The sequence below is a fragment of the Homarus americanus genome, unplaced genomic scaffold (assembly GCF_018991925.1).
Source record: "Homarus americanus isolate GMGI-L3 unplaced genomic scaffold, GMGI_Hamer_2.0 scaffold34921, whole genome shotgun sequence".
Classification (NCBI taxonomy): Eukaryota; Metazoa; Arthropoda; class Malacostraca; order Decapoda; family Nephropidae; genus Homarus; species Homarus americanus.
The window spans coordinates 23,709,169-23,735,302 of NW_024741901.1; the positions used below are offsets into that span (position 1 = coordinate 23,709,169).

A 26,134-nucleotide genomic window follows, 5' to 3' on the forward strand; every position below is an offset into this window, starting at 1 on the left:
AACTGCCTTCCATAAGGATCTTCAATTCGGTTAACGAAAAAAAATTCGGTTAACGAAGTTCTTACGAACCGACCTCAACATGTTTTCGCTTGCACTGATCGGGCAACCAGCTTTAGTATCAGTCCGCCAATACATTAATCGGTTCTAGGGCTTAAATTCCTTACTATTTTAGTAAATATCAAGAAGTTTATACTATTCAATAATTTTAAAAGTTTAATATTCAATTTTTTAGTCATTTTAACAATTATTGAACATAATTGAAGGTAAAGTGACTAGTTTAATGCGCGGCATCCAGCCTCTTAACACAGCAATCAGGAGTTAGTCTCTCTGTTTTCACTGGAGTTAACATCTTGCTTGAGACTCTCTTCAACTCAACGCTTTTTTTCTGTGTTTCCAGGCAAATTATTGGTCATTTTGAAATATATTTTACATATTGACAATATATAATGCAGTGCAGTGTCGATATAAAGAAAATAATCTTGAATTACACCAAGAGAGCTAAAATTATATGGGTGAAATGGCGCCATGGGGTGACTTCTCTTCCACCCCAATACCTTCTCTTCTTCCTTCTCCTCCACCCCCATTCTAAATCCCATCATCATCATCATCATCATCCAGGAGCCTTCTACATACACACCTCAAAGTAAGTGAACTTTTCTACCATTTTTGTTGAATTTAGAAAATTTTCGGTGAGCTGGAACCAATTACCCAAAAACCCATTGAAACAATGGTTTCGGTTAACGAACTTTTCGGTTAACGAACGACCTTCTGGAACGGATTGAGTTCGTTAACGGAGGGGTCACTGGTACTTGAAATGTACAGAAAAATTAAAATTATATACTGTCCTTTGGTCACTTAATTAGGGATGATAACAGATAGTATAGTAGAGAACAAAGATGACAGTAGAAAGGTCAGAGGAAGGCAGAGACTGGGATGGATGGATGAAAGTAAAAACTGGGTCTCCAGAGATATACAAAACCTAAGAGAATTGGTAAAAACAGCCTGAGAACATTAGATTGGTGGCCTGCACTTCGGCACCTCAGCTACCCTGAGAGGTTGGAGGGCCTAAACTTGCCAAGCTTATACTACAGACGGGCAAGGGGGGGGACCTAATTGAGGTGTATAAGCATCTCCAGGGGCACTACTCTGTCGAGTGTCCTTACTTGGAGCTGGCGGACGCTTGCCCGACAAGGGGTCACAGCTCAAGATTGAAGAAGCCGCAAGTCCAGAAAACTGTGAGGGCAAATTTTTTCAGAGTGAGAGTTGTGAACTCTTGGAACAATCTACCAGAAAGTGTTGTGCTCTTTCAAGACAAGACTTGACCAACACTGGAGCAGGTTCAGGTACATTCAGGAGTCGGTGCATGCCCAGTACTTGCCAACAGTGCATAACAAGAGATGTGACCGATCACCCAAGCGGCTAACGAGCCGATCATTTGATGAAGAGGATAAAAGAAACGGAAAAGTAATCAGACGTGACCGATCGCCCAAGCGGCTAACGAGCCAATCAGTGGTGAAGAGGATATAAGTAATAAGTAAAAGTATATGAGGACGGTACTCTCATCTTACGCATGATGAACTGTATACCTGCATTGTTTATGTACATACTGAACCAATTATAAACTTGTGACAATTTTACTTAATAAAATATCTATATTAAGTTACAGCACACACACACATCCAAAATGGCACCCAGATTTAGGGGATCAAGAGAGATACGGTTGGGCGAATCTATTAAAATAGTTTACCATGATAAATATCGTTAATCATTTTCTTCTCGCACAAGAGTTATAGAAAACTAATGTTTTTATACTTCTTGATATTAATTGCTTGGATGTTTGAAGGTAGATAATCTTTACTAGCGCAACTACATTAATTCACTTCTCATTAAAGATTATTTTAGACTACCAATAAGATATAGTCGTGTGGGGATATTTAATTACTTAGATATTTTTAAGTTATGGCTGTTTAGGTGGGTGAATGCAGACGACGTTGCAGTCAGTTCAGTCACACACACTTGGGGTGGGAGACGTGTAAGTATACGAGTGCACTTTTATACTTCAGACATTGTTTACTGCTGCCCTTGTCTACCAGGGTTCGAATATACTAGTGACCGTGGACCCTGGTAACCTTGTCTACAAGGAGTCGTCTCCTGGCATCAGAGAATACCGGTGACTGTTACTGGTAAGCGAGAAAACAACACATTTTTGTTCTCGATGACAGCTTTCATTTTGGTTGCACTTGTCAGCTGATGTAAGCCTGTCTGAAATCTCGAGGCCAAGTGTAAGTAGCCAGTCTATTCTATCACCGTCAATTTCATTTTTTAATCGGACTGGTCTGTAATTACATTTTACGAGCAATGTTTTGATCGTACAAATTTGTGTAAGTAATTATTTAGATCCAAAATCCGTATTCGATAATTTATGTTTTCTAGTTACTGACAGTATACGAATTATTAATGATAGCATGACATAATTTGTTGACCTTTTTGTTTCCGGCCCCACCTGTGCTGAACCGGAAAGATTACATACAAAAAAAAGTCGGCCTAAGCATAGCTATTGATTGTTGTACCAAAGACAAAACTTAAAAAATGGCCAGGCAGTTTATAGAAAGTTAAAGAGCCCGAGTCTGTAATTGTATAATTTACCTCAAGTTTACAGCGTCTTGAAGTTCTTCAATGGTGTTATGTAGTCTTGTCACGCCAGTGGACACCCTGAATGTTTACTTTCCTGACCTTACGTCCGTCCTTCCGTCTCATTTTCGTTTCTGTAAGATATGTATCATAGTGGGTGGATCTTACTCTTATCCACTCTGATTTGTCATCACTCTGGAAAATTTGACACTACCCCGTTTCGCCCCCAGGTGCTGCGCTAAGCTCAAGGGGAATTACTCCGTTTGTTTGTCACATACTTTTAAAAGTTGCTTGTCTAGCCGATATCTCGATACTGAACAAGGAATCTGAAAATTTGAAACAATAATGACAATGCTTTGGAAAATTTTCCTTATTTTTGTATTTAGAATTTTAATGAAAGTACCACTGATTGTATTTGTTTAGTTCATTAGAATAAAAGGTCAATGCCACTAATGCTAAATATAATTTAGCATCAATAATGGTGTTCATGTAATGATTTATTACCACTTTCGTTTGTTAAGATATTCTGCGTCATTGTTTCTCAAGTCTTTGTTGTTATAATTTCAGTTCATATACATTTATACATATCTGTAATATGGTATTGCGTTTGTTATTCTCCTAAGCGAACAGAGATCCATTTTAAGACACGTATTTAGATGATATAGTAGAGAATATTAAGCGTATCGGTGTGCAGTACAAGTACATAACCTTGTCAGGACCATTATCCTTGATGTTCAAAGTACCATGATGTGCACCTTCTATGTAGTGGTGTACCCCATTTCTAAGGCTTACCCAGTCCTGTTTGGGTTTACCCAGGTGTGTTTAGACGTATTCAGACATGTCTAGACTACCATGACGGTATGTCAGGGTGTGACCAGGGCACCTATTAGTGGTGGGAATGTTGTCATTATCTCGTTGTTTTAATCGTTTGAGTTTCAAATATAACCCCATAAAACTAGTAATCCAGTCACTAGTTTTTGAAAGTCGACGCAACAGAAAACTAGATAGCACAAAAGCCAGGTCCCATCTCGTGCAGGAGGGTGCATTTCCAATTTGTGACACCTTTAGACCCCAGTATATCATAGCCCGAGTGGTTGTCATGAAAAATGTACAGGCCAAGTTGGAACATTGCAGGTCTTGACATTCTTATGTTAATGATATATATTTATGAGAAACGTTGATACAGATGGCAATGTATGTCCTAATTTGGTCACCCCTCCGGTTTGCTCAAGTCAGGAAGGGAAGTGGAATCGGTTGGTGACATTGCTTTCAATAGTTTACCTTTAACATTTGTCTTTCGAGACTCTTTTTTTATTATCTTCATAAATATATTCATGTATAGTACAAAACGATTGGTTCAAAATCTTTTCGTCTGCCCAAAATTTCAATATGCAACCCTTGACCTAACCAAGTGAAAATTATATTGTGGGCTCCAACATAATTATATTTTTAGGAATAAGACTCTTATCTTATCTAATCTAACCAACATATTAGTGTTGGGGCCCAGTCATATCAGTCCGATTAATTTTCGGTCGTAAGGATCCCCCAATCTTAAGTCCCAATTCTGATGGTTAGGTTGGGTTGTGTTAGGGCCCCCCAGTAGGACAGGGCCTTGTAAGGATTGGGGGCCATTTGATATAACAAAAAACCCAAACGTTTGTTGTTTTTGTAAGGTAGTTAGAAGCAAGCCAAAATGTCGCTTGTCTTTGTGGGCGCGTGTCCGGTTGTCACATCCGGCAACCATTGTTTGCTGTTGACTGTTCAGGTACTGTATGTGTGTGCGCGCACGTGTAAATAATTGTATGTGTGTGCGAGGGTTATATGACTTCTGTTTGCTTGGATTAATATTAATAAGTGTGTATGTAACAGCACCATTTGTATTATATAAATATTCACCCAAATGTATAATACTTAATGTATAATACCCAATTATTCTTTAAGTTATTCAACAATGACTTCATCAGAGCTTGACCTCGCTCAACCTCTGATGTATGACATGAACAACTACTGAGTCATGGTTGAATAACTTATTGAATAACTACTGAGTCATTGTTGAATAACTTAGTGAATAATTTGGTATTACATTTGAAATAATGTGAGTGTACTGTAGGTCAAGCAACGAGAAGAGAATTTCACTCGCCATGTGTGTATGTGTGCTGGCATTTTTACCAGTAATCATATCCAGTGGCCGTGACGATGCTACCACCATCACTGACAATATACACAATATTACCCACACTCTCCACAACCACTACCACTCTTCACAACCCGACACAGCCGCTACCATTATCCACAACCTCAGACACTATTCATAAGATAACACTACCGCTAACCACCTCAGTCACTGCTACTATCCACAGCCCCTGATACTACCACCACTACCACTATTATCATCCGTAACTTAAGACATTACCACTATTCATCACCTCTTAACACTACCACTGCCAGAACTTAAGAATGACCTCAGACGTTGCCACATCACAAGACCACTATACAGTACCCCCCCCCCCACCATCGCTACTACCATTACGTCCAACTTCCTGGTAGAGTGCCAGCAGTAGCAGGGTATGTTAGTTGATGTGTAGCAGGTGGTGTGAGATGCTGTGTAGCAGGTGGTGTTAGATGTGTAGCAGGTGGTGTGAGATAATGTGTAGCAGGTGGTGTGAGATGATGTGTAGCAGGTGGTGTTAGATAATGTGTAGCAGGTGGTGTTAGATGTGTAGCAGGTGGTGTGAGATGCTGTGTAGCAGGTAATAATGCTTGGAAGATCGTGAATGACTCGTTATGACGTATCTAAATAGACTGTACTTTTACCCGCGCGTTTAAACACCTTTGAATGTTATACATGTTACAGCGTTAACGCGAATAAATTGTGAACATAATTTTCAGATAATAGATTAATCTGTTTTTCTACATAAATTTCAGATTAAAGTGATAATGATTAAAACGTATTAGGGGTCAGAGGTACAGTGAGGTGTGTGACAGGTATGGAGTTTGTCCGTCAAGGTGGATACTGTAATGATATATGTGTACTGTGGTCAGTTGGGTGGCCGGATGCCAAGGCTGCTTGTGTATGGGGCTATTAATCATGTCTTCAAAAGGCCGAGGCAGTGAGTTTGACTGGCTAGGGTGCAGGGAGGGGGGATGGGACCAGGAGGGGAGTACTGGATGAGTCTTGGTTACTCTACGCTCCTTCCTGGTGACAGTGGTGGTCGTTTGATAAACAAGCACAGTTAGGTGTAGCAATCTTTTATGTATTTTTTACACAAATTGTTCATCGGTTAAGGTGACTTGTGGAAATAGTGAAAGTGGGTTTCATAGGACTGACAACTTATTAGGGACTGTACTTGATCAGTCTCACTTTCTCAATTGGAAAGTTAGGTATACTCATACCCATTTATAGCCGGGTAGACTAGGAGTTCCCCAGAATCAAAACGGCGCCACCTAGTGTGTAGTTTGCGACAGAATCCCGGCCTGAGCTCCGTGTCGCGCTGAGGTTAAAACACGACACAACAAATCACTAAGCACATGATTGAGGGAAAGTTCACTTCGTAGGTGCGGTGTCGTAGGTCGAGTTAGTACAGCAGACGTGCTAGTTTGTAGTTGAAAAACTTGAGAAGTGCGTGTTTGTTCTGAAGTACTGTCACTAACTGCTCACTGTCGCATCAGGAACTATAATTAGATGAAAAAAAAGTCTTACGTCATGCAGCATCACCGTTCGTGTGTGCGTACCCTGGCAAATGCCGGATGATGATCAGTCTTGATTCACTCCTCCTTGGTGAAGGTGTTGTGTGTGGTGGGGGTAGGGGGGTTAGGATTGGGTGTGTGGTGGGGGTAGTGGGGTTAGGATTGGGTGTTTGGTGGGGGTAGGGGGGTTAGGATTGGGTGTTTGGTGGGGGTAGGGGGGTTAGGATTGGGTGTTTGGTGGGGGTAGGGGGGTTAGGATTGGGTGTTTGGTGGGGGTTGGGGAGTTAGGACGGGTAGTGCCCTAAGTTTCCCCCAGGTGTCCAGCGTACACAGGTGCCACAGATGACCATTACCTGGGTCATTAACGTAGTGCAGGACGACCAAAATAATACCTAGAGAATTTATGGACCACTTGGGATGATGTAACTGCAGGCCGGCGAACGTTCGTCTGTGTTACTTGGTATGAGTGTTAGTGGTGGCCATGTTGCGCAGTGAAAGCTTTCGGAATATCGAAGTTGTGTACCGTATACTGTATCGATCACGTTTAAAATTAAACTTGCAGATTTTCTCGCCTTGATTGATAAGGAAAAAGATTGATTGGAAGAAATTGTTTGATTATGTAACTGATTTGTTAATATACAGCTCATAAATAGGTTTGTGTGTTAAATTGGAAGTGTTGTCGCCGTATTGTGGACTCGTGTGTGTGTGTGTGTGTGTGTGTGTGTATATATATATATATATATATATATATATATATATATATATATATATATATATATATATATATATATATATTAGTGTAGATGAATATGTACTAACGGTATGTATAAAGCGTATGTAGGCCTATATTTACTTATTTATTAATTTATTTAAGAACTGGGGATGCAGAGGTTTACTACAGACAAAACTTCAACGTTTGAATGCGACCGAGCGAGTGATTTTAGGGTAAGGTTAATTTTAGACGATTAATTATTGTTCATCTGTTTGGACGAGGCTATTGTCTGGATTTTTATTGTTTTAATAACTTGAATATGTTTATTTAACAATGTTTATTATGTAAGGAAATTTTACCTCTTTTCTGATTAGAAATTAAGTAAGTAGTGAATTTTAACTACGTTTAAGCTTGTTTATGTTTATTTAGTGAGTTACTTTTAAGATAAGATTTTACTAGTAATATAAACGCTAGTTTAACCCGTTATAGGGCAGTGTAGCCCTAAGGAATTTTATTCGGCTAACACCAGACGATTTTATTCAACTGAGAAACCCCTGCTTCCGAAGGGGTTTAAACTTATCTCGATTAAAAATGGTCCAAACCTGTTTTGGTATTATTTAAGCAAGTTATACAGTATTTAAGCTGGTTTAAGTAGTATTAATCAGTCTCGGAAGATTGGTAAGAACGTCCCAAGAACGTTTAAAGTGGAGGACTGTGGTCGCCAACCCTTAGATATGAGGACGGTATCTGGTTGGTTGGTTCTCGTAACTTCATTTAGCCAGTTAACAAGCATCTTTGGGTTGTAGTAGGGGTGAAGGGAGGTGTAGAGGTTTCTGTTGGGAGAATTTCTGTGTGGTTGTGGTGAGACTTGTATCCGGATCTGGCGATGCTGGAAAAAAATTGGTAAAAACTGCCAATGATCTTTGCTTGCTCATGCACTGCCGGCCTCTCCTTTATGAGGTGAGTATGTGTGGTTATGAGGTGAATTTGTATTATGCAGTGTTATTATAAGGTAAATGTATGGGTAATAATTGTTTAAGGGCAGTGGTCCGGGTTAACCAGCGACCTATATAGCGAAGAAATTTCTAAGAGAAAACTTATTTCTTACCTCACGAATAAAGCAAATCAGGTGCAGGAGTAGCACTTGTTCTGTTCAGGTTTTGTCCCTTTTTTTTATAAAAAGACGCCGCTGCTTCAGGTTTTTCTCCCATTTTTTTCTATTAAACAAAGACTAGGGGCGGATCCAAGAAGAACTTTGTGGGTGGGGCAACATGGCGAGCACAGCCCAGCCATTCTGAAGCCATGTACATATGATATTAGGAGATATTCTGAAGTTAATAGTAATTACTTTTAACTTTACAAAAAAGCCTGAGTACATTACTGCATTAAAGAAAAAGTATTGTAATTTTCTGATGAAAAGGAGAGTCAGGACCCCCTTGGATCCGCCCTTGAAGAAGCCACCTCTGCTGCCGCCATCTTTGTTTACATAAGCGTCAGGAGGCGGCGACTCTATTAAATTTTCCTGTAGACGGTGAATAATGACTTTGTTCTTATTTTAATAACAACAATAAATGGTAATAATACTAATACAATAATAATAGTAATAGTACGAATGAGGAAGGACAGGGGATAGCGCACGACTATCCCCCGGGCCATCCGGTACTCCCTGCGAAATTTCAGTTCTCTATCTTCAAAACTGGGGAAATGCTAAAGGAACTCACACCAACAAAGCCACCTACCTAAATTAGGAAGGAAGTTTATTATTTTAAACTGGATTCGTGTGGGCAAATGGTTCCTATGTTCACGCGTCAACAGGTCGGTGCGCGTCAGTGGCGTGTTTATTTACGAGAAAACTTGGAACAAAAACCTGAATATGAAAAGAACTATTCCTTCATTATTCCTCATGAAGTACTGTATACATCTTATATTATAGTTGTAAAGTTATGTTATAGTTGTCATGAAATAAATATAGTGTATCAGACATGAAATAAGCATATTTTGTAGCCATAAATGTATGTTGCAACTGTCGTGAGATAAGTGTAAGTAACAGCAGACATAAAATAAGTAAATATTTTAAATCTTGAAACAATTGTATTTGAGTTCCGAAAATTCATTGCTTAATTGAATTCATTGTTTACCTCTCAATAATGTGAATCCGTGTTTAGCGAGAGGTAGAGGTATTAGATAATATTTTGCCTAATTTGAAGTATAATAGCACTACATACTTGACTAGCGTGAGAGAACCTATTGCTACGTGACCACCACCACTAATACACCTTGACAACAAGAGGCATCTTTTATAGTCAGGGCACACTTCTTAGGGAGTATTAATAGCAACGCGAGTGCTTCATATGTTAGCCAGTCTCTCCCCCTGCCAAAGCAATTACTGCGAGTTTGTCACTTTACCTTATGTAATCCAATCAAGTGATGACCTACCATAACCATAGCTTAATTAACTTTTAAATTAACCAAAATATAACAACCATAACTTAACCAGGCTCTAAATTAACTATATCGTGTTCAAATTTAACCTAGCCAAATCAAACCATACCACAGCGTAACATAATCTAAACTTTATATAACCTAACGTAGCCTTCACCTAATCTAAAGTCCATATAACCTAACCTAATCGAACCGTACTATAGCCTAGTTACTATAACCTAACCATACCTTATTTCATCCTAACGTAGCCTAACCTAAGTGGCTGCCGCACCAAGATGTAATGATACTAAAATCTGATTCTTTGTGGTTTATGAATACTACGTCTCCCTTACCTTACCTGAGGACCACATCTAATTGGCTTACTTAGGGTATGATTCAATAATGAAGCATGAATGAGTCAAAACTGCGTCAAGACTGGACCGTAATTAGATCCGGTACCGTGTCTTATACCATTTTAGGAATTTTACACTACTGAGAAAACGGACCCCGGTTATGTGAATGAAAGGAGGCAGGGGGAGAAACTAGAGTGCGCGTTGAGTGAGATGTGTGGGTGGGAGGGAGGGTGTAGTAGAGATCATCCGTGTACTGGTAGAGTGGGTGTGATTTTAATGTGGTTTTGTTTCAATATTCATTTTATTTTGGTTGTTGAGCGTTATATAAATTAACTTTACATAAACTAACCAAACGAAAATATTATTAGTTAACTGACCAACTTTCTTCTAAACGTATACATAAATTACTTCAAGCTAGTCGTTTCTTTTACACTTACGTTATGTCATCCCCGGGGTTTGTGTGGCTATGTTGTCTCCAGGGTGTTCCGACTGCTGGCTGCTCTCCGCATTGCAGGTACCACAGCCCACACGTTTCTCCTGGGGCAGTTCCTGGTAGCCTGGGGAGCGCTCCTCTCTTGATTGTATTGGGTCATTCCTTGATTCAGTTGCCTCCGCCACTTGGTTTTAAGGGAGTGTTGGGGCGTTAGATGAAGAGGTGTGGGGACGTGTTATGAAGATCAGTGAGCGAGAAGTAAGGGAGTGTACGATGAGGGAAGTGTGTGGGCAGGCAGTGAAGGGGTTGTAGACGGGCTAGTGAGAAGAGTCCGGGTTCCGCATTACATCCATCTTGCCAATATTTCTCTTAGGGGTCGCTGGGTTATTCGTTTCACCATTATCACACCCACTCCCACACCCTCTTCTCCCTGACATGCTGTGTGGTAGTTTGTATTGATCCACGACAGGGTTAAGTGATAGGTGAGGATACTTGATAAAACAGAGGCGAGGTCGTATATAGAGCAAAGCGCCCGAGATGACTAGGATACAGATTCAGCCTAGTACACTGTGTTAGGTTTAAGGTACGTACAACTCTGATACTTTTTACCATATGAAAAAACTGTGTACTGGTAATAGTTTAAGGTATCAGACTATGATACTGTTAAAAAGAGGAAAACTGTGTCTGTGATTGTTTAGGTTTAGGGCACCACTTAAGGTATTTTTGTGTAGACCTAAACCCACATTTGTACTGAACATGGATATTAACTTAAGGGATTAAAGGGGATTACGAAACAGTTTTTCTGTATGGTTACCAGATAAGTAATTAGGGTGACATGGTGTTGACTTAAGATTAGACTTTAGAAGGTGTGTGTGCCTCTTGGGTTAGTTTGGGACTGTGCCAAATACATTGACAGATCAGTTCTCTTCACAGTCGTTAACTCTGATTTTGAGCAACGGTATGTGGCAGATGAGGGAGGTGCTGGTGACCGAGAGACAGCTACCCGGGTCTGCTGGAGTAGGGAGAGGAGTGGTTGAGGTCATTAAAATACCTGTCTCACCGTACTATCTAGCCGGGAGACAGATGAACCTTCCTCCTGATAATATTTCTTAACCTTCTTCCTCTTACCTCAGTATCTGTACAGGACCTTCAGATTCTGGGAAAGGAAAGAGTTAAGAATCACTCGTCTGAAAATGAGTATATAATAATCTAAATGACAGTTTACAAGTATAAATACGTCGGTCGTGAATCTAGCACAGGTTATTACAGTTTACGTGCGTTGAGCCTCAGGTTTTGGGCAGCCTCTCACGCGATGTGGACCATAACAGCCTAGCTGATCAGTGGGCTAAGTACTTTTGCTTGTTGCTGCCATCGTTTTCAGGGTATACAATAGTAGGTCACTTATAACTAGCTATTAAGATATAATGAAATAAGAAAAAGAGGCACGACTCAGTAGAAGTAACATTATATTTTGTGGTTTATATCATGGATGTTGTGGGGTAGCGGTGTATTTTTAGCTCATTTGTTTAAAAAGAATTTGCAGTGTTGTCACCAATGTCGTCAATTTTGTAGCTGTAAACATACATGTGTTTATACATATATGTTGAGTATTTCATGTAGATCCACAATGAAAACGTTGCCTCTGAAGATGTCTTGAATAAAGACGAAAGCTAAGGTGCTCCGTTGTTTCTCTTTTCCCGTGTGATTTTATCAAGATATATGTTGAGCTATTAATCTAGCGAGGTAAGTTATGTGTCCTATTTATTAATAGTTATATAGTGCTCAAGAGGAATAAAATTTTAGGATAATGACAGTATATCACGATATGGTAAAATGGTTCTCGATGTGATTGGCTTGCACTTGTAACTTTCATGCCATTGAGTGTGATTGAGCGAGGAGGGGCGCGGCGGTGCTGTGGTCACGCAGGAGAGCGAGTCATAAGCCACAGTGTAATTGTCCGTGTCTGTGGTGTTCTGGAGCAGACAGGGAGTTGTGAGTGTCTGTATGTTGGTGCCGAGTGTTAAAATTAGCGTCTTTCAGGCGATACAAAGTTATGCTTTTAAATTTTATCGGTTTTTGTGTCCATATGTTAGTAGGGGATCAATATTCTGTTGTTGGACACGACGTAATGTGTTTATGCACACTCTGGCCACTTACTGTGAATATTGAAGTTTGGCTGTTAGTACAGTATGTGTTTACGATCAATACTGAGCAGGCGAAACAACTCGTTTTTGTACATACGAGCGACTGATTGCTAACCTTGACTAGGTATCGGTGGTGGGTGTGGGATTAACATTGTGCTGCAGACGACACAGTTCTGTTGCTCTTACACCACAAGTGAAAGAATTCCTTAAGTAAGACACTTTGTTCCGCCAGCAACACCACATCCATTACCAGATGCCACCCCCCCCCCCGTGCCTCGTGAGTCACTACTGCACGAGCCTCTTACCTGTCAACATGTAGCCTACTGTTGCCTCCTCTGACACCATTACACGTACTACTGTACTACGAATATAAAGACCTGCTTGAATCGATTGATCACAAGGCACCAGAAATTCAGTGCAGACACACCGCAGCTCTATGACACTACTTCATCTCGGAGGGGTTATAAATAATGGACTCGGAGAACAGGTACAGTGTAGGGTAAACCCAGCAGGGCGGCAAATACATAAGGTGTCGACTCTAAATATATACCAGGTAGTTGAATTTTCATACGGTACTTATAATTACGTTAGGCGGAGGCATCAAGCTATTTTCCAAATTATCAACAATTTGCATGATACTGACAATAGGTCCCGTAGGCCTGACGTTCCTTTAGGGGCAACACGGATACAACACAAAGAATACCAAGTACATACGAGGCAGTGTCGTCGGCATTGCACTTGACACGTTCACTCTCCCCAACTGTTAAGGTTGGTACCCAATCACAGCTGGATTGACTGGGGGCACTTCGGGCACAAACCAGAGACTTGGGACAAGAGTTGAGTGCTGTAACCACGTAGCCGCAGCCCCCACCCTGTATGTCGCTGATCACTACAGTGGCTGGGCTGGTCGCTGTACTGCACATAAGCCGTTGGTGGTGTTCGTGTCTTGCAATATCTTAAATTGACTGTGTGTGTCAGCCGCTACACGTACAATGACTCCTGTGGCAGTATGAGTGGCCCTGAGGGAGTCGGGGCTCGTGAAGGGATCAGGGACACTGAACGGACCTTTTACAATCCTGGACACATTTATCTCCCGTCCCGTAAACGTTATCATGTTGACTGCAAAATTATATACACCCTATATGCTCACACCATTCTCACTCAACCTTTTACTATACAGATGCCATCAATGTATTCATCTGGGTGTCTGCTCAAATGGGCTCCATTCCTAATAGGCCTTAATTCTGCTTGGTCCTGAGTTTAACCAGTAGGATTGCACGGACTCATTTTCGACGGGTCCCAGTCTTGATGGGTCTTCCATTTTACCTGCAATCATTTGCCAGACCTACACACCTGTTGATACCTCTACTTATTCCGTCGTGTGTACGCTCTCCCGACCTTCGCACTCCTAGCTGATATTGTGACTGGTTTTGTGACGTCAGCACGTCGCGGTAGTGACTCCATTCGGCGGTGTTACGTGTCGACCAGGAGCACGTCAAACATGCTACGTTTTCACATGTTTCAGGTGTTGATATTGGTGTCCAAGTTGAAAGACACTGGTAGCAGTTTTCAAGCAGCTTTTCATTCCATGTTTAGCGAACAAATATTGATTTCCCTGTAGCCTCGAACGAGCTAGGCTGATTAAGGCATAATAACGTGGTTCTTACGGTAACAGTATCATATAAAAACTGGTTGACAGATTCCGTCCAATTTACGTTTACTCTGCATATATTATATACAGGGTATACTGTAGGTGATCACTGAACAGCTGCTGTGTTTTATATGTTGCTGAAATCAGTTGTGGTTATACGTAGTTGGTAAGTCTACAAAACATAGATGTGTGCATGTAATACATATTCAGATCTCATTTTTAGAGAGACGAAGTATCATTGGTTATGTAAGAGGCGAGTGTTGCGCTTTTATCCAATCAACGCTTTGGATTCTGGAGGAGTGGACTGCACTAACCAATCAGGGTTCTCCTCTTCATGGGTGTGTGTGCGTGTGTTGTTCCCAAGGCAACGATTGCAACAAACTTGTAGACCTTGGGTAAACAATTTCCTTAAAGCGGGTATTAATGTTACTTTGTTACCTGTTACTGTGGACGTTATCATATCTAACATTGGAAGGGTATAAAGGAACAGTGACGAGACAGTTCAACATAGCGAGGAAAGAATTAAGAATATGGTCCTATGGCTTCATTGTTTTGGCTGTCGAGTGAAAATTGTGCACAGTTCATTTCTTGACCGTCACTTGTTTTGGTTATAAAGTATGGGAAAGATGCTCGGTATGGAGAACTACCCTGTATATCGCTGCGGCTAAACTAGGAAGATCGTGTGAAGTTAATGATGCAGGGTTCCTACACTCAGGTGGGGGCGGAGGAAGGAAAAATGCAAGAGAACAAAATGTAGGAAGACAAAAAGGATGAATAATAATAGTGACGGTGGGAGAGGAGACTTAAAAGGAATACAAGGAAGAGAACGATAGGAGAATATTAAAGTTGGGGATTAAAAGGAGAAAGCTGATGTTTGAACAGAAAGATACAAAGGAGAAAAAAGAATGGGAGGAGGACGGGGTGAAGGAGGCAGTCTAGCCATGGAAGCCGGAGTGGCAGGGCGAGAGTCACCTTGTCAAAGTCAGCTGAGTCGACAACAGTCAGTAGTAGTGAGGCAGTCGTGGAGTCTGGGTGCGTCTCCTCTGCTATTGTGTTTTCCTCAACTGCGCCTGGTGTTCACGGTGGGTTTGTTTTTTTACGTTTGTTGGTGGTTCATGGACAAAATCCCACTAGACCAAGGCATGTTATTTTGACAGGGTTTATGTTTGTAATCAATCATTGTAGTTTCCCTCATTTTTTTTAAAACTAAGATCGCTACGTCAATATCCCTTATATTCCAAGACGTTTGATTGTTAATATGTTGTGTATATTTGTAATTTAGAAATCTCGAACCTGATGTTTGCATACACAATTTACTCTCCTCCCAACATTACTGTTCACTTGCATTCAACGCTCCACTGAATCCAAACAATCACTGCTAAAGACCTGATTTTAGCTGGATGGGACTACAGAACGCTGCTACAATCTATTAATATTTAAATTCATGATAGAAACCAGTGTTCAGTCAGTGAATCATACCAGCTAAAGTGAAACATAATTCAGTGGCGGCAGCGTAGTGAGTGTGGTAGAAGAAAAGGTAATGGAAGCAGGATATAAAGATGTCTGCTTAAAATGCTGTTTTTTTTTTCGTTTTGGAAATAAGACCGAGAGAAAATGCGTGGTGTGTCGTGTATTGTGAAAGGTAGTTTAAAAAAAAAGTCCGACTTGGGGTAAAGACAAAGCCAATTATGACAACTACTGGTTCTGAGGAATTTGCCTGCCATAAAGAATGTGGCTATTATTTTTTTACTCCCCGGTTTATACGACCACCACCTCGCATGATCTAAGTTAAACTAAATTTACCATCCATAATTTACCAATTGGTCGAATATAACATTAAAAATATGATTGTTACCTTAATGTTTATTCTGTAAAATATGAGTGACCACATTTTTAATTCAGTGTGTTGATTGCTAGCAGTTACATAATATTGATCTGTTCAGTATATGAAGAGTTGTACAGGAATTTGGGTATTGAGGTACTGTAGGTAATGTACACACGACATTATCAAGGTGTCACACGAGGAATCTTAAGTGCTTCAAGCGTAAGTTTTTGCAGTGGTTGCAGTCTGTTATTACAGTAAACACAGACAAGCCGATTACGCTTGGAACTTGGGCTATGATGGAATTTTCTTTGAGTGGTGTTGATTTCAGTATTTGGATACTGTGTTTGCTAAGTGATTAAAGGAAGTGTTGTAGGGTTTTGCCGAGGTCGCAGTTTTTATCAGTGTCTGAGGCGAGTTAGCTGCGGGTGTTGCCATGAACTTTGGGTACGTAGTGGTGCTTGATTGTGAGGAGTCCGTTGGTTTATTGCTAGGAGTGCAGCATGTGAGGCAATAGCCCATCCACGCGACCTTCCTTCAGCACCAAAGTTTGCTTTTCTCAATATGGGAGGAACACTTAATATTTTGTATTTGTCTTAGCATTATCTAGACAATTGCTGGAAACATTTTGTTCTGATTGTTCTTGTACTGTAATTTTTTCTTTTATTGAATTACACACACACAGTGCCCAGTTTATTATCCACACTTGTTTACTGTCACTTACGTAGATGTGTGGTGGAGCAGGGTAATATATGTTCGGTAATATACAGTATTACTTATGGAATATTCCTACAATAGACTAAATCAGATACAATATTCGTTAAGGGAACCTGAAGGAGACTTGCCTGAGGTAACAAACTGCTGTGACGCCACTAAAGCGCCAGTATGCTTACTCCTGACGTAATTAGTATTGACCAAGTCAGGAAACGCACTTAACAATGAGGCGTAATATTGTGACACGCATGCACGATGGGACGTAGAAGTCGTCTGCTATCTATCGTGATTTCATAGTTTGGTTTTTATATATAACGGTGATAAACATGAGGTGAATGTGAGAGAGGCTCTGTCGGGCGAGCAGAGGTAACAACTGCCGAGTAGCGGGCAGTCAAACACTGAGGTTGTCTTTACGGGTAAGGCAGGGTTAGGAGGGGCTCCTCACACAATCCGGTTTGTACTGGCCATGCAACGCCCCAGCTAAACTCGGCTATGTTGGATAGGACGGATAGTCAATGTTGTACACATTAGTCATGACATTAAATTTAGCAAGCTATTAGTCGGTTCCAATTGAAGGTTTCATTGATGTTCGCTTCATGTTTACAGTTATGAACATATTGAATAAGTTACAACTCGGTCTAGTGTACGGATAAGACGCCGGTAGGAGTGAGATATGGTGGTTCCATGGGCATGGCGACCTGTTGGGATCAGTGGATACAACACTGTATACTAGACCTTGGGTACACGAGGGTAGCGTAGATCCAGAACTGTGCTTCACCACCCTTATTTATGATGTAAAGCTTGGTTCCCATTCGCAACTTGGAACCGTGGGCTCGAATCTACTACCCTTAGGACAGCAGAACTGCCACACCACTTAGACGACGGGAATATTTTTGTTAAGGTCACCAAAAGTACGAGTTTTTATTTTACAAGTATCACTGTAAAAAAGAGCATATTCCTATCTAGCTATTGTCAGGTGTCGGTATGTTAGCCAGCCAGCCACTGCAGACATACCATACCAAGTATTGCGTGCTCTTCTGCCCCAAGAGAAAGTATAGTGGTATGTTTTGGTACTGAACGGTGTCATACGGGATGCGATGTTTTGTTAGTCGCGAGCCTGATATACAAATTATAACCACGGAATTCTCGCGATGGTCAAAGTAGGATACAAGCACAGGTGGACAGTGATGTGTGGGCATAAATGCGTGATGTGGCGGCGGTTCAGGACTCGGGTGTTCCTATGAATATGGATCCAAACCACCAGCCTCGCTTCTGCAACAAAAATCACGATGGCCAGCACGTTATCTGCCCTCATACCGGTCGTTTCTCATCGGCTCTTTTCTTATTCGTGTTTTCTGGACGTATACACTTTCCATGATAATAATTATACAAGGCCCCTGATGTGTGTTTACAGTTAGGCATCCAAAACATTGTTGGTGTTTATACTGTTTGTATTCAAAATTAGAATGTGGAATTGTAGTCCCAAGTCACAACTTATAAGACGGTGAATATACCCTTTATAGTTAGATGTAGAAAATGGAGTACATATACAGATTCTGGACGTGTACAATAAAGGAACTTTGTACATTGTTTTGTTGTCGTTTGCGCTTCCAGTATCAGCTGTGTATATGCGTCCGTTTAATATTTTGGGCGCTAACACCTCGAGCTGTTAAAACTGTTACCTCGTATACGATAATGAATCGCCTCTGGATCCTTGGCCGTCCCCCAGTCAGTGTTTGTAATAAATAACTGATCCTCACAGTCTTCGGGCACTGGTCCAAGGTTCCAGACCCTACTCCAAAGTATACATATTGAATTTTTCTCCAAACTAGAGCTACTAGACTTGGTTAACCGGGTTTACTATGGCTACGACACAAAGATGATGCTAGAAATATAAGTACACGATTCAACTTACTAATATGGTAAACGTAGGTACGGGTCTTAAAAGAATCTGGATCCAAGATCGATGATTTTGCCCGCGGCGAGAATCAATACCAAGTGCTAGAAGGTTGCCGCCATCTAGTATCCTCGTTCGTGTCTGACCTAACACCAGCGCCACAAAATTGCTGACTCTGTGAAAGTATTTTTATTGTTCTCATTATCGACTGAATTATTGTCCTATCGTCAAATAATGGTATGGTTAATTGTATTTGTCCATTATAGGTAAAAATGCTGGTGTTGGAGTCAGTACGGCCTGTCCTGAATGGATGCCAGGCTTAAGTGTACTTGGGAGTTGCGGGCACTAGAGAGGGAGAGAATCAATCGCTGCACTATGCAGATGTTCACACCTGTACGTACAGATTGAAGAAACATTTGTACACATTAGCTTTACGTCATTTTTCTAATAAAAAATTTTACAGTTTGTATTCCATGTTGCTTGTCGCATAACATTTTCAGTTATCAGAACAGGTGTTGTGGTGATAGTGTGTTGATGCTTTCCCTACGTTGTCAAGGCGACCACTGATGCTGGATTCAGCCTGTTGCCAGCAGTCATAAATACTTAGGATGTTCAGAGTGACCTTCTACAGTCTACACCACTCACTGTCTTTAAAAACGAATAAATGTATATTAGTAAATGAAGATATCGCGTTTACTTGTCTATTACAAATTCTAGCGTAATAAAAATATTCAAGAATTTAGCTTTCCCTAATAATTAGGCAGTGTGACAGTATTTCTAGATGAAATTATAACGATAAATGATATTTTCCTGGATACAGTTTCTAGATAACAAAAATGCAACGATTTGTTGCTGATGAAAAATAATGGCTTATCACGCGCTCGTCGTAATCACGTGATGTATGGTCGATCAGGTGTATTAATGGTAAATAGAATTGCTTTAACTATAACCATGCTGACCTTTCTTGAAAAAACTATACTGTACATTTTGTTTGTTTATTGTGAACAGGTGAAGGAGGCAGTGATACAGTTGTCGAGTATAGTGAGAGTTGGCAAAGGGTCGGGCAAGGAGGCTAGAGGCTGTTGCGAGTGTGTACAGCTTCAGTCTGGCTCGAGGTTGTGACCTTGTGGGTACAGTATATATGGCTCCCGTTGTTCTCTCTGAGCCACGGGTAGCGAGGGATTTGTGAATACAGTACTGTATGTTGTGGGAGATAAAATATACATTGCTAAAAATCCGAACTTCTTCAATAGTGATAAGTGTGGCACAATCATAACCTGCAGAAAGCTCAAATCTAAGTGTGGTTTTTATTAGTGTTGTGCTTACGGCGATTGTGAAAGTGAAGTGAGATCATAGGTAGAGATACACGCAAGAAAATGCATCCATGTTCCTGTGTTAAGATGATGAGCAGGAAGAGATTATAGAAGTGTTGGACTATGTAATAAACTAAAACGTACCGATGCACAAATAGGACAACAATTACGTGCTGTGTAAACTGATGGTACACGCGTCACTTTACTCCCCCCAACACTCAACAGACAAGCGAAGATAGTATAGTGCAATGTTTTTCAAACGTTTTTTACTGCGACCCACAGCCAGAACAACAATTTGAATTGCGACCCATTAAACCTAAGTGTAATGATATGAAATGAGCTTAGGTCAGATTACGGGGGAAAAAAACTACGATTACGAGTTTTTCTGCGCAAAACGGATGACACGAGAGGTAAAGAAAGAATCAGGAAATGCTCTCCTTACAGTCGCTTCCTAGACTGTGGAGTGTACATTACAATAACCAAGCCTAAATTATGGTGCATTTATTTTTATTTTCTTATTTATTTTCGCGACCCAATTTAATTATTTTTTCTTATTTATTTTCGCGGCCCATTTTTATTTTGCGACCCAATTTATTTATTTCGCGACCCACTGAAGGGTCGGGACCCATAGTTTGAAAACCCCTGGTATAGTGTACAGTGTTCCACATATCAGTGCACCTTTTCGTCCGCTGCTGCTTGCTTCCGGGAGCATTGTATGATGTAGCCAGCCCATCCCGTGTGTTCAAACATCACAGAATCTTGAGCTTACCGATTTATAAAAACCTGTGTGACGCAGAACTTGAGAATTGAGATTGAACTATAATGTTGGAATCATCCTACAGTACATACCCACTTGCTGTCAGGGGCACCTTAAGTCACGCCTCACAGTGATGTAATGCCAATGCTGACAGGTTTCATAACAAAAATAAACATATTGTACAAGTTCTTTTGAATTGTATATGCATTTGTGGTGGGTATAGTAAAGTGTATACAGAAGAACTTGTCATGTTTCTTACTTTGATACTGTACCAGTTTAATATATTTCTTCGCAAATTATTTCCTTGCTTTGGTGAAAGTCCTGTGTGAGGGGTGGTTGCTTTGTGGGGGTGGGGTGATAACGTATGATCACTTCAAGATTAACTACCCCGAGGTCAATCTTTACTGACCTTGAAATACCCGAACCTAACCTAAGTAGCGTAAGTGTTTAATGGGGTAAAATAAGCAAGGCGTGGGGTCCGTGATGACTACTAATGACATCAGGTACAATAAGGCGAGTAAGTTAGCCAGTTGTCACAGTGAGAACCAACTGTTGATAAGCCAAGCTAAGGTTGAAGGTTTATTTGGGCGGAGCACTGAAATTGTAATGTTGGCCCCAGGAGCGTAGAGAGGTGGGTGGTGAGGAGAGTAGGCAGGCTGAAGTAACGTGGTGGGTTGGTGACCGATTTAGTGTCACGGGTCTGCCACGTGCGTCGCCTGCACCACCCTTCGTGGAAACATTGGCCTCTGTCAGTCATATTGTTATAAACTGATCGTAAACAAAAGACAGACTTGAACTGGATTACTGGGATTGTTAATTGTGCTTACTGGAATGTTTAACGCAAATCAAATAATTAATTTAATATTGTGTTCAGTTTGTCAGTTGGCAAATGTCATAAGATTGGAGTTTTATTGTCAGGTAGGAGTAACAAGTATTTGTTATATTGCTCGCCTTGATTACGTGAATTCAGGTCATTGTCTGGTCTATAACTGTCACGTGAACTACCTGTGGTTGTATTAAGCATTTCATTCTCGGACATTTTGGTAAAGAATGTTTTCCGCCTGGGGATGTTTCTTAGTGAGAGCTTCACCAGCTAAATACTTAACGTTCAGTGGATCAAGATGACGTTATATAGCCATCGATGTTTCTACTACTGTACTAGTTAATGTAAGTTGGTGATTGATTTTTTATATTACACCTGCCGTCTTAACAGTTTATCACGTGACTGGTATAAAGTGCTCTGGCAAGTTATAATTAAACGAGGATATTAAGTTAATGGGGATTTTGCTAATTCCTGGTGTAAGACAACGATATAATATAACAGGTGTGTTTTGAACAAAGTTAATCCCTCTTAGTGAAAGTTAGGTTAGTGTTAGGGTGGTTAATCTTCAGGTGAAATACGTAGGGGACGAGGAAATCTTAAGGTGATGCAAGCTAGACAATAAGACACCGTTAATATGGACTCTGTATGGTGAGTAAGCGGGGGATGAAGGCCACGAACTGGGCTGGGAAGCGGGTTGATTAGATAACTACACACCGTAACTGACTGTGTTAGTTTATACCCCCCCCCCCTGTCTAGTGACCCTGGGAGACGAGTTCTCTGCTCTCACCTGTGACCTCACCTTTGTACTTAAATGCTGCCCAATTTAATCTCAGAGGAACATGTAAGCACTGTATCATCTCTCGGTTATCACCACATTTTCACATTTTACATATTGTTGTTTACTGTGTTTACTGGTCACCCGTTGCCTCCCCCGCCCCAACACACTGTACAAGCCATGACCCTGAGTAAGTAGGGGAGATGGACAGGGCGGTTGAAAATTCCACTTCAAAAACTTCAGATATGTAAATATCATAAATACGAAAGTTGTGAATATCGCAAGAGTGACGTCTAGTGTGTGTGTGTGAAGTAGAACTGCCTCGCGTCCGTCATTTAAAATTAAAATTAAAATCATAAGCACCATTGTTCATGTCTCCTGCACTTATTTTCTTTGAAGGAGAACCAATTCCAACACACGACATGGTTTTATAATTGTTGTGTGTGTAGTACGTCTATGTAAAGGGGTTTGGATTGTCTTTGTGTGGTGGGGATGGGTACGTATATCTGTAGGTTAATAAATGTTTTTAGTTTGGTAGTAGATGTGTTTTGTTCTGCGTAGTTGGTAAATGTGTCGTGTATATATACCAGGTACGGTTAAAGTGAACCTGTTGAGTTAGGTTGAAGTTGGATAAGTGAAGGTGTGTGTGTGTGTGATGGAATGTAATTAATGACGGTACTCTGTGTGTGTGTGTGCATGCAGGATGGAGATTGGTTAGATGTGCGTAAGTGAGTACTGTACGCACGTATGTGTGTGGACTGTGGAAGTGTGGCAGTCTTGTGGACACATTCAAGGTCAGATGTCTGCTGGTGTGGCTGGGTGCTTGGAGGCCCACAGTGCTGGTACCTTGTCGCCATGGCAACCAAGTTCTGCCAGACGTTGATAAGTTTGTTTATCCTGTAACCCTTTATGAATTACAGTAAATGGCTGACATGCAGTCGTTTGCGTGGTGATGTGCGCAATAGCAAGACTGTTGTCGTGATGCCCAGGGACTCGTTTCATAATGGTTTTTATTGTGTTCCTGGTACCGGTAACTGAAGTATGGATACTCCTAACTTGATTTACTTGAAGCACGAAATACCATTATAAAACAAATCTGGTACTAACCGGCACCTAACTCCTTTATTTAATGTAATACCCGTGAGGGGGATACAATTTAGATTAGGGGAGTCTCTTTAATTTGTCTTTTAATTGGTACAAGTTATCGTATGGAGTTAAGGCTGTGTTGTATTTTATTATCCTGTTTTGGGACGTCATTTGTTGTGCTTTAAGTTAACCAGTTAGTTTCACTCCTTACAACTTCATTTACAAGGAATATTTCATCTTGTAAACTTTTGATATTCCGAACCCCGAATATTTATCAGATTATCGTAGGAAGGGAATATTTAAATGCATGTTGCCGACCGTGCATCCAGGAGTTGTGATGCACTAATCTATATTTATATTTCTGGGTAAGGATGTTTCTCTGTATACTAAATATTTGATATCTACAAAAATAAACTTCACTAGCACCAGGACTGCAGTGTTAGTAAGGAACTAGCAAACTAATAAGGCTGAATACTGTTATCACCAATATCATTTAACGTGTATGCAGATTCGTTATTTGAAGAAAAAAAATCAGAGTAGCGATCAAGGAGTAAAAGTTAATGGTATAATAATATTAACCCTGTGATGCTGGAGTGGACCTTGGCATAGTTGTAGACTGATTTATCTGAGCAACCCTTAATCTACTGACATTAATATTGGAGTTAAAATTACTGTATAATAATGTCCTTTCTTTGTTCTCGTTTGCCTGCTTTCATATTATTTTTTGCACTGGTATCCAACGTGGTCAAGAGGGGGGGGGGGATGTGAGTGGTTGTCGGTGGTTTGGCCTAGTGCCACCCACACGACTGGCGGCTGGCTGGGGGAGAGTTAAAGGGGTAATCTCGTTCATGACTGGCCAGGTCGCCAACGCCAGGAACCACAGCTCACAATCGTGTTATTCTCTCCTTAAATGTTCTTTGGCAGCAAGAGGGAGCCATTAAAACAAAATATATATATATTTCTTCTTGCCAACTCCCCCGCCAGGCCAAGCCCAAAAATAAAGACTCATCTCAGCCCAAACCAAGTAACCTAATCTAACCCCAAACTAATAACCTAACCGGAGCTTATCCAAATAACCTAACCCAATCCAAAATACCGGACTTGTAACCCAATCCAAAATACCGGACTTGTAACCTAATCCAAGCCATGCAATTTAACCTAAGAATATTTCTGTAATTTGTCAACAGACAAATTGAACTCTGAGCTTATCTAAAACCAGACTTGACCAACAGGTATATTCAAGAGTCCGTACCGTTATTGTACTTGTCAATAGTGCATAATAGAGTACAGACCAACTGGTTTCTGAGCTGACCAGAGGTGAAGAGGTTAAAGTATTTATTTCCTCAAGAATGAAACAAACTGTACCGGTATGGTATAAATATGCATGTAGTGCTTGAGGCTACTTTCACTTTAAAACTTCAGGTGCCTTTCACACAATGTGTGATTTATAACTTCATATGACGTCTTAGTCTAGCTTTTTGTAAAGCACAATGGTCTAAGTATAACCACTGTCAAGAGCCCCATTGTCAGTTCCGTACTGTACATTCTTACCACAAGCTATATCGGGCTAATACATACTGTAGTTCCATTTATATTCCGTCCTGTCTCCTTATGTCTGCCAATGCTTGCCTTTAACGACTTCTGTTTTGTGTAGTTGCTACATAGACGTTTGTATGATATTGGTCAGATTTAAAAAGAAAATTCTCCCAAACCCCCCAGCTGGGTGGGCGAGCTGTGCTCGCCCCCCCTTTGATATTCCTGGATCTGCCCTTAATTGTTATTGCAACCTCCCATGCCTTTCACTTTGACAAAAACAAATTAAAATGATCTTGGCTGATTTTGTATGTTATAAAGAAACTAAAGTGTGGTTATTTAATTAATTGGGCATACAGATTGAGCATTGTCTGAATGCACAGAATATAACCCAGAAAGCCAATCTTGCCAATACTATCATGGCCGCCATGTGCAAAGAATGGCTTCTCTGTCCACGGCTAATGCTGTCATCTCTCATAAAACCCCCTTGTTGCCACCAGTGCATAGCAGAGACATGACAGACCACCTAAGTGGCTAACAGGTCGATCAGTGTATAAAGTACTACAGCAACTGCTACAAAAAAAGTTGCTCCATTATGTAGCGTCATTACTAATAGTGCCACTACTCCCAGCACTAGTCATCAGTTACAGATTATATTTTTTATTAATGTTAGTAAAATTTGAAACATTGATTTATTAAATTGCATTCAGACATTCGCCTTTAATATTAATAGTTATGAATTTTATTTCAGGAAAGGAACACACAATTATTAGAGGAAAACTGAAGGAGCCCTCCACCACAAAACCTCAAAGATAAGCTCAAGTTATCTGTGTCATCGCTCAACGTCAAGTGGAGGCGTCAACCCACCACCTCTGCTGTAAGTGAACGTTTCCAAGTTTTAAACCAATTTGAACTGTGTACCTTACGTGTGTGTACTGTGCTTTTTGAATCAACCAAGGAAAGTGACTTAATTTTGTCAAGTATATGTCAGAGGTATGGCCAGTTAAGTACAATACATGACGGGTATGGCTAGTTAAGTACAGTATATGTCAGGAGAGTCACAGGTATGGTCAAAGTAAAGGATCAGATGTATGTTAGTGTCAGCTACATGGTTAAAAATGCCCCTCCCCATTAAAGGCCACACTTCATAGACTACAGTACTGGTGTGTCAGGCCCAGCCAAGGAGGAAATAATTAGGTAATGAGAAGAGTAAACCCAAATTTTGACACCAACATCATTAATTTGAATTTGCAGTGGTTATGACGTGTTATATTTTGGAGGAGTAACCGTGGACTATATGGCTGATTTTATAGAACGTAAACCCATGGTTCAAGCATAACCCCTTGCTGGCATTCCTTCACAAGTCTGTATCATTGAAGATG

The 26,134-nt window shown here is 40.6% G+C and overlaps 1 protein-coding gene across 6 annotated transcripts in view; it reads left to right on the plus strand.

Annotated features, from left to right (window-relative positions):
• The first annotated feature begins 1,965 nt into the window (after positions 1-1,965).
• LOC121876062 (pyruvate carboxylase, mitochondrial-like) overlaps positions 1,966-26,134 on the plus strand; it is a 44,032-nt gene continuing 19,863 nt past the window's right edge. For 2 of the 6 annotated variants that reach the window (XM_042380955.1, XM_042380960.1), the window contains exons 1-2: positions 14,982-15,114; positions 25,504-25,629. The gene's annotated coding sequence lies outside the window, so the exon portion shown is untranslated. Of the gene's footprint in view, positions 2,033-2,100; positions 2,184-7,486; positions 7,991-14,981; positions 15,115-19,574; positions 19,596-25,503; positions 25,630-26,134 lie in introns of those variants that run through there. The other 4 variants (XM_042380957.1, XM_042380956.1, XM_042380958.1 and 1 more) reach the window with 4 other exon arrangements.